This window comes from Aristolochia californica, unplaced genomic scaffold, assembly GCF_029961685.1.
Source record: "Aristolochia californica isolate CCGP_79_NKW_82.1479 unplaced genomic scaffold, dmAriCali1.0.hap1 SCAF_16, whole genome shotgun sequence".
NCBI classification, from domain to species: domain Eukaryota; kingdom Viridiplantae; phylum Streptophyta; class Magnoliopsida; order Piperales; family Aristolochiaceae; genus Aristolochia; species Aristolochia californica.
In genome coordinates, this window is record NW_027181837.1 from 1626012 (window position 1) to 1634948 (window position 8937).

Here is an 8937-nt window from a genome sequence, read left to right on the forward strand (position 1 = left end):
CTGCACTATACACAAACCTCTCTATATTCATGAACCTGAAAAATAGAACTTCTCTTCCTCTATCAAGAACTTGCAGAGAAACAAAAAGTAAGAATTTCGATAGGAAGAAAAGCTACTCTTTCCTAACTCGGGATGCAACGATTCTGGTAGGGAGGCAAGGCTGCGAGCCTGGTAGGGGACGTTTGATTGGCTGAAGTAGTTTTTGACTTAATCCACTCAACTTATCACTTAAGCAAAATTTTATTTTGGGAAATTTCAAATACTACCCAATTTTTTAAAATAATAAAATAAATAACCAACTTTTCAACTTAATATTACAAATACATAACTTTAACTAGTCAACTAGGGGTGGCATTGAATCAAGCTGAGCCCGAACCTACATATGTTCGAATCGGGCTTGATTTAAATATTTCAAACTTGAACTCGAGCTGAGCCTAACCTCAAGCCTAAAATTGTAATCAAACTCGAGTCCAATAATTTTAATCGAGTTCGAGCCCGAGCTCAAGCATGAGTCGAGTTTGAGCTCCAACCTATATTTAAAACTTTGCATAAAATACATGTCAAATAAATTTCATATAAAATTATGCGTACATTTTAATAAAATTGGGCATAACCTCTATTTATTAACCCTGCATAAAATTATCTATACACTATGCATATAATTATTCATAAAAGGTGCATAATTATGTATAAATTTTATTTAATAGTCAAATACAAAAACATTCATTTGAAAAACAACGCTAGTTTTGTCCATTTGTACTCAATCAGATTGTTTTGATTCAAGGACTGGAAAACCAGATCATCGAAACAGATAAAAAGTTTAAGAAAAATGATTTTGGATGACTTAATCACAAACCCATTTTTTTCTTTTTTTCTTCGGAGCATGGATTCATATAGCAGCAATTCTAAAATGCTACCAATATGTTCTTCTGAAAAACTAGAGTAAAGTTAGCATTAAGAGAATACCTCAAACAATATGAGGAGCTACAAATTACAGCTGCATCTAGCATCATGCAGTTTCTTTACCAATTTGTACCTCAAACAAGTTTATAAAATTTTCAACCTTCCAGAAAATAAGTGATAATGGTGAACCAAGTACCAAGGTGTAAACATATTAACCCCACTGCCTATACTAAACAAGTAAGGCAGATGCCTTTTTTTTATATCTTTCAAGGAGTAGGACAGATTTACGAAATACCCCTCCTACTTAGGGGGAAAGGAGGAAATGTTTCTACTTAAAAAACATTTCTACCACATATTATAGGAACCATAACAAGGTAATGATATAATTTATAATAAAAAAATTCGCACATGCAAGTTCATATGTGCGGGACGGGGTGTTGGGGGCTGATGTGGTGTGATGACGTGGTACCACAGTCAAAGCTTATGTGTCACCTTTGTTGTATATATGTACAATTGACCAATCAAAGTTCAGAATTTGTGATATTAATTTGAAAAGTTGGTTATTTGTATTATTATTTAAAAAAATTGGGTATTACCGTAAAATTCCCTTTTAACTTTTCACCATGGGAACAAGCTTTCCCGTGATTCACCTCTCTTTCTTGAGCTGATATAATAATGTCTGCTGACTTTCACCATCGTCAATGAGAGCGGAAGAACAAAGCAAAACAATCTCCTTCTCTTTCTTGTAGAGAGACGATACAAGACTGCTTCTTCTCTTGATATTCTGGGCCTTGTTTCAGTATGAAGAGAAGAGTAAGTTCTATATTTCTTGAGAGAATCTTGGAGACGTCCCAAATGGAATAAAATCGTATATTTTAATAGGATGAATTTACCGATTAGCTTCAGCTGAAGACGAAGAATAAAACTTCTGGCCTTATAGATTTTGACGCAGATGCAACTCATTCTTCCAAATAGAAATCCGGTTTCTTCTCCGACCTCCCAAAAAAGAATATTGCCAAGTTTAAGTGATCCGCCATCAACAAAGAATCTGGACATATTTCTTCCCTGCTGGAGGAGCCACCTGATTAATGTTTTCGCCTGAACAGCTCTCCTTCCAGATAGTTTCCGCTTTTAACCCATCTCGGGTGATTTACTTGATGAATATTGCCAGGATTTGAGCAAAACCAAACTGGATTTCCTCAAGAAATCACTACCACAGTAAAGACTATAAATGCGCGGGGGGGGGTTTCTGGGTGTCATTATATGGAGGAGTTTCAAATCACCTGTTGCATTAGGCGTGGAAGACATCATGGAGCTTCTCTGGGTTTTGCGTCTGCTCGCGATTTTCATCACGGCGCACGAATTAAAAGTTAAAACAGTGTCATCCGAGTGCGTGCGATTGCAGATAGAGGATAAATACGTACTCATCTCTCTCTCTTGAATTAAGCTTTTCCGTTTCCATTCTTCTTCTTTGCCTGTTTTCTCTGTTCTTTCTCTGTTCCTGCATCGTCTAAACTTTTCTTTCAGTAATGACACTTCCGGATTTACTTGTTTTAATGGCTTTTAAGATTTTAAAGAATGGTTTAATCTTTTCTGTTGAGCACAAATTGGGGAGAAAGAGTACTCTCTAAGTACAGGAAGCGCTTCAAATACATTCATACACGTCCTATCAGTTTTTCTTTTAACTTGCAAGAAAACACTGCCTTAGCTTAAAAGCCATGACCATTCCTCAAGTTCGGAGCAATTCTGAAACTTCTGAGAGAGACTTAGATACAAGATAAATAGAAAGTTTAGATTCTAGTCCAAGGGTGTTGAGATATCGATTGGGCCAGTCTTTGTATAAGGTCCTGTTGCGCCTCTCACTAATGCCTCGAGGTTTTAGCCCAATTGGTTTCAACATGGTATCAGAGTAGGTCGGTCACGAGTTTGAATCCCGCTCCCCCCGAATTTGTCCCTTGTATGTTGGGACACGAATGTACACGGGTTGTCCCCGTGCGGGGGAGTGTTGAGATATCGATTGGGCCAGTCTTTGTATAAGGTCCTGTTGTGCCTCTCACTCTGGTTTCAACAAAGGGAAGAGAGGATTAGAAATAGAGACCTAATACTTTGGATAAAAAATATCATACCGACTTACCAAACTACATGATTGTGTTAAAATTTAATGAAATAAAAAATATATGAAAAATCTAATAGTAACATCCCATTTTAGTCTAACATATGGTTGAACCTAATCTACCATGGTTAGATCAAAACCAGTGATTATAAGACTCTATAAGAGATTAAGAATAAAGAGGCTGTTTATGTGGAATTTAGGAATTTTTCAGTTTCTATGAACGAGCTAATAACTAGAGGAGAAAGGTCTCTTTAGCTGATCTCACCAACTACCTATGTGCAAGCTTTCGATACCTGCAAAAGATGATCCAGCTTTTTTGCGTCAATCAAGGCTTTTTCATCTTTGCTGGACAAAATGTCACTTCGGAGGTAACCCATTCTCGGTTGTTGGCGACCGCCTGAATATTTTTTTCTCTTCTCCGCTGCGGGAACTCTGAGAGAAACCAGTTCATCCAATTGCGATACTGGTATCAAGAATTATTAACATATTTCGAAAAGGTTCGAAAGGCAAGACGTGGCTGTATAAATCGTAGAGGAAGCTTAATGATTTTCTAATCGCTGATGCATGTAAAGAAGATCGATGATGGCAGTAAAATTGGAAATTCAAGATCAATATGTATTCAACTCTCTCTCTGCTCTGTCTCTCTGTTCCATCTTTCTTTTGGGCTGCCTCTTACGGTAGCAACAAAATTAACTGTTTTATGTTATTAATCTGAAGTTTAAACTTGGGCGTGCAGGTTCTTGTTGACAATGGTATTCTGCAGCTTACGTTATCGAATCCCGGAGGAATTGTCACCGGAATTCAATACAATGGTGTTGATAATTTATTGGAAGTCATTAACCAGGAAGACGACAGAGGGTAAGTATTTGATATTTCGTCTTTGCTGGAGGTTAAACGAGAAGATAGAATTGGATTCTCGCATTGCTTACTTCTCTTTACTAATTACTCACAGTTTTGGTGATTAATAGGTACTGGGATCTAGTTTGGAACGACGCCAAAAACCCAGGAACTTTTGATCGGTGAGTTCTTTGTTATATATGATTTTGTCGATAGACCACAGGATGACTACTCAAATCACTTGAGAAGAAAACGAGCTTCAAGTTCTGAAAATTTTCCAGGATTAAGGGAACAAGCTTTCAAGTGATCAAAGAAGACGACGATCAGGTGGAAGTATCCTTTAAAAGAACATGGGATCCTTCACTTACAGGTTCCCAGGTTCCGCTCATCATAGACAAGAGGTGATGTTGCAAGTTAAATGAGAGATTGGAATATCGTTTGTGATTACTGATGCTATCAATAACATGAAATTGCTGTCAATAGATTTATAGTGCTTCGAGGTTCTTCCGGCTTCTATTCATACGCCATTTATGAGCGGTTTCAAGGGTGGCCGGGTTTTACTCTTGGAAGAACACGGATTGCTTTCAAACTCAGGAAAGACAAGTAAAGCTCCAACTGCTCAACCCCATTCTTCTTTTGCTTTCGAGCTTACCGGCCAGTCCAGATTTAAGCTCTTCTTTGAGCGTTTTTATTAGGCCTGTGTTTTCTGAGATTTCCATCTTGATTATGAAATGGATAACAGAGGAGAGAATTGCAGGTTCCAGTACATGGCGATGGCCGACAACAGACAGCGCGTGATGCCGATGCCAGATGATCGTCTCCCACCTCGAGGCCAGCAGCTGGCCTACAAAGAAGCAGTTCTCTTGGTTGATCCCATTAATCCTGACATCAAAGGAGAGGTGATAACTACTACTAATTAATTGAGCCGGAAAGGAAGCTGATAATTGTCGTCAAAGTGTTTGAATACTTCACGCCCAACGAAGAAGACGATCGATCTAACAATTAAACAATGCAAGCAGGTGGACGACAAGTACGAGTATTCAATAGAAAACAAGGACAACAAGGTGCATGGTTGGATTAGCTCCGATCCTCCCATCGGCTTTTGGCAGATCACACCCAGCGATGAGTTCAGAACGGGCGGACCACTTAAACAGAGCCTCACCTCTCACGTCGGGCCAACCACTCTCGCAGTGAGTCTCCTCGTATCCATAAATCTGCTAGCTCTGCTATGAAATGTGTTTTTTCTGCTCATCTTTTTCCTTTGCAGATATTTTTCAGTTCTCACTACACTGGGGATGAATTGTCACCCAAGTTCGACGATGGAGAGCAATGGAAAAAAGTATTTAGTCCTGTTTTCATCTACCTGAATTCAACTAAGCCAGGAGGAGATCATCTTCGATCACTTTGGGAAGATGCAAAAACACAGGTTTGGATTCAAAACACTTCACAACTTCCCATACAGAGTACAGTTTTTAAAAACTTTTGAGAGAAGAAAAATAAATCAAGTTACAATCTACCAAAGCCTTAGAACACGATTGCAAGAAAAGCTTACAGAGAGTAAGTTTTAACTTGTGAATCTTCTCCTTTATCGTGCGCCGATGCTTTGAGGGGAAAGCAAATCAAATTTGCTAAAAACAGGAAAAACAGGTTTTGTGCTGGGAGGAGAAGAAATCAGTTTTGCCGACAATAGGGAGAAGGGAATGAGTCTGTTGCCCTGTCGCTTACAGAGTCTACGAAGAAGAAACTAGGGCTTTCTGACATTAATATACTGGAACTGCAGATGGAGATAGAAGTTCAGAATTGGCCTTATACTTTTCCAGTTTCCGAGGACTTCCCTGCTTCCGATCAGCGAGGTTCTGTCTACGGCCGGTTGCTTGTTAAAGATCAGTATGAATATCTGCCTTTTGGAGTATATATATATTTTTTTTTTGTCTTTTTTAGAATTGATAAGTTTTTTTCAAAAAATTGTTGAACGAGGTTAGTAAATACTTCTTTAATTCTTTAACTACATCTCCATTTATCATGGTTAGGTACGTGGATGAAGAACATCTACCAGCAGTCTCTGCTTATGTAGGGCTAGCTCTTCCCGGAGTTGCTGGATCATGGCAAAGAGAATGCAAGGTTCTGTTCCAATTAAAGAGTTTGAGACTTTCAGTTCTAGAAAATAAAAGCAAATAAAGAGTTTTATGGAGTAGTGTAATGGCATTCGATTTTCAGGGTTACCAGTTCTGGACCAGAACAGATGCAGCTGGGTATTTCTCCATTAATGACATTCGCACTGGAGACTACAATCTTTATGCGTGGGTCCCTGGTTTCATAGGAGACTACAAGCTTGATGCTCCTCTCTCCATCACTCCAGGTTCATTTCTACTGTAATCTGATGCAGGAAATTGTTATAATCACGTAAGTTGCTGAAAAATAAAGAAATTGCGATGATGCAGGAAGCAATACAGAAGTGGGTGATCTTGTATATGAGCCACCAAGGAGTGGTCCAACTTAGTGGGAAATCGGCGTCCCTGATCGTTCAGCATTTGAGTTCTACGTGCCTGATCCAAATCCAAAGTACATCAACAAACTCTACATTAATCATCCTGACAAGTAAGCTCTCAACCTCACAGTTTCAATTACTGTAGCTGGGTTCTGATCTCAGAATCAAATAATGCACAATTCAGTGATTATCCGTCTTTCCACAGATTCAGACAATATGGTTTATGGGAGAGATACGCCGAATTGTATCCTGTAAGTGATCTTGTCTACACAATCGGGACCGCCGACTATAAAGAACACTGGTTTTTCGCACAAGTTACCAGGTTTAAAACTCTTATTTCCTCCATCTTCTCCACCTTCTGGTTGAAGCTTTCACCTGCAAATTCTACGGAATTCTTTGTCTAGTTTGAACCTGAAGAAATAAAAAATGGATTGCAGAAAGATAGAAGATAACAAGTACCAGCCAACAACATGGCAGATCAAGTTTCACCTAAGGGACCTGATCCAAAAAGGGACCTACACACTGCGCCTAGCCATTGCATCAGCCCATAATTCTGAGCTAGAAGTATGAAATCTTTTATGAACTAATCTCTTCCGTTCTTCACGTATTGCTCTGGTTACTGTTAAGACTCACAGATAGGTACACTGCTTCTTCTTTTTCTTACAAGGTTCGGTTCAATGACTCGGAAGCGAAGCCACCACAGTTTAGCAGTGGGGTATTTGGGAGAGATAACTCCATTGCAAGACATGGAATTCATGGATTGTACTGGTTGTTTAACGTTGATGTACAGAGTTCTTGGCTTGTGGAAGGAGAGAACACAGTTTTCCTGACTCAGGCTAGAAGTACAAGCCCGTTTCAAGGAATCATGTATGATTACATCCGCTTAGAAGGGCCTCCTGTATGAGTTTCACTTCTAGGTTATTAATCACTACATTTTTTCTTCTTCTTCATATTTACCTATGAGGATCTAACCTATTTTATTGACAATGGGGGGAGTAGTCTTATTTGAAGCTCTTCTCCTAGAATGCAAGTTAATGTCGGGGAAATTCGGTTCTCGATTTGAAACACTTATGCAAGTAAACAATCCCATAAAATGATTTATATGGTCTACAGCCAAAACTGGGGCAATTAATCTGTCTCTACACTTTGGAGTTTAATTTACTATTATAAGAAACCAAACTACACTTACATCCAAGGCCACAATGGCCAATTAGAAATTGCCCATAAGGAAACTTATGGCTTTCTTAAACTTATAGCCAATCCCTATGCCTTTGCTAGAATGTTTGAGATAATCTTAAAATTAAGGAGAATGATTCTATCATAGAATAAAAGTAAAAAAAAACACTACTTTAAAAATAAAAGTTTTAAAAAACACTCGGCTTTTTCCGATACTATGATAGTAGACCTTTGAATTTCAAAGCCAAACCCGACAAAGCGGTTTTAAAGTCAAAGAGAACTTGGGAGCGATATTAGGCACTTTGGAAATTGATCATCAACTTAATGGAAATTTTTAACCAAGGGAGATCTCAAAGTTCTAAAATTGAATCATTTAAGTTGTAAAACAAACATGTCCTTTTGTAAAACTAGATAAAATCTTAATTAATATTCATAAAAAAATACTTTAAATTTTCTCTTCGAGTTGTTGAACACATAGATAAGTCACCTGTATATTTTGGGACCTATTGAAGTTGGATTCTTGAAAGTTTCTTCCTTAACATTTTGAGTTGCACAATCCTAATAGTATTTAAACACCACACCAAATGGTCTTTAAGGTGTTAGATGTCATGGCATTTGAACAATGAAATCACGTGTTCAAATGGTCTTCAGTCTTCAATAGTTACTTTCAGGTTCAACCATTTCAATGGTGGAGACTATTCAAATACCGGAATTCCCAATGCATTTTCTAATGTTTTGAGTGGATCACTCGAGTGGTTGAATATCTGTCTTCCAATACTTTCTTCTTATGTTGCCTTGATCAATCAAACGCCCAATGTAGTCGATCAAATGGTACGTGAACATACGGCGACAGTTTCTGCTTCGGGTGCACTAGCTATTCGGTTCCTCCCGGACCGATCTGTTGGGAACACTTGGCTAGGCGCTAACATAATTCTATATACTCTTATTTATCTATTTATCAAGTGGTATAATAAGTAATCGGGTCAATAAATCAAATAATATTTAAGATTATATACTTAAAAATCACATAATCGTATACACAAAAGTCCTTACTTTGAATCATGATCAGACGCTAAGATAACATTTCGCATGTTTTGCACCAAATGGCTTTTCGTATCGGATCAGCCCTCGTAGTTAGAAAAAATAAATGATAAACAAAAAGAGAAAAAATAGGGGGTGCTACCTCATTAACTTTAAAGTTCCCAAAAAATAATTGAAAGTCAGCCAAATTTTTGGCATTGAACGTATAACGAATTAGAATTCCTACCCCAATTCTACTCACCAAATTCCCCTTGTCAAACGTCAAACCAATTCACTTGTTCAATTATGAAGATGATCGTCGTTTTCTTGCTCCGGTAAATAAAAGTCACAAGTAAATGATTGTCGCCACTTTTGAGGAGAAATACAGATCAAGTAAACA

General features: G+C 38.0%; 1 pseudogene; it reads left to right on the forward strand.

The window, feature by feature from the left end:
* The first annotated feature begins 3595 nt into the window (after positions 1-3595).
* Positions 3596-7245, forward strand: LOC137953513 (uncharacterized; annotated as a pseudogene).
* Positions 7246-8937: the final 1692 nt, after the last annotated feature.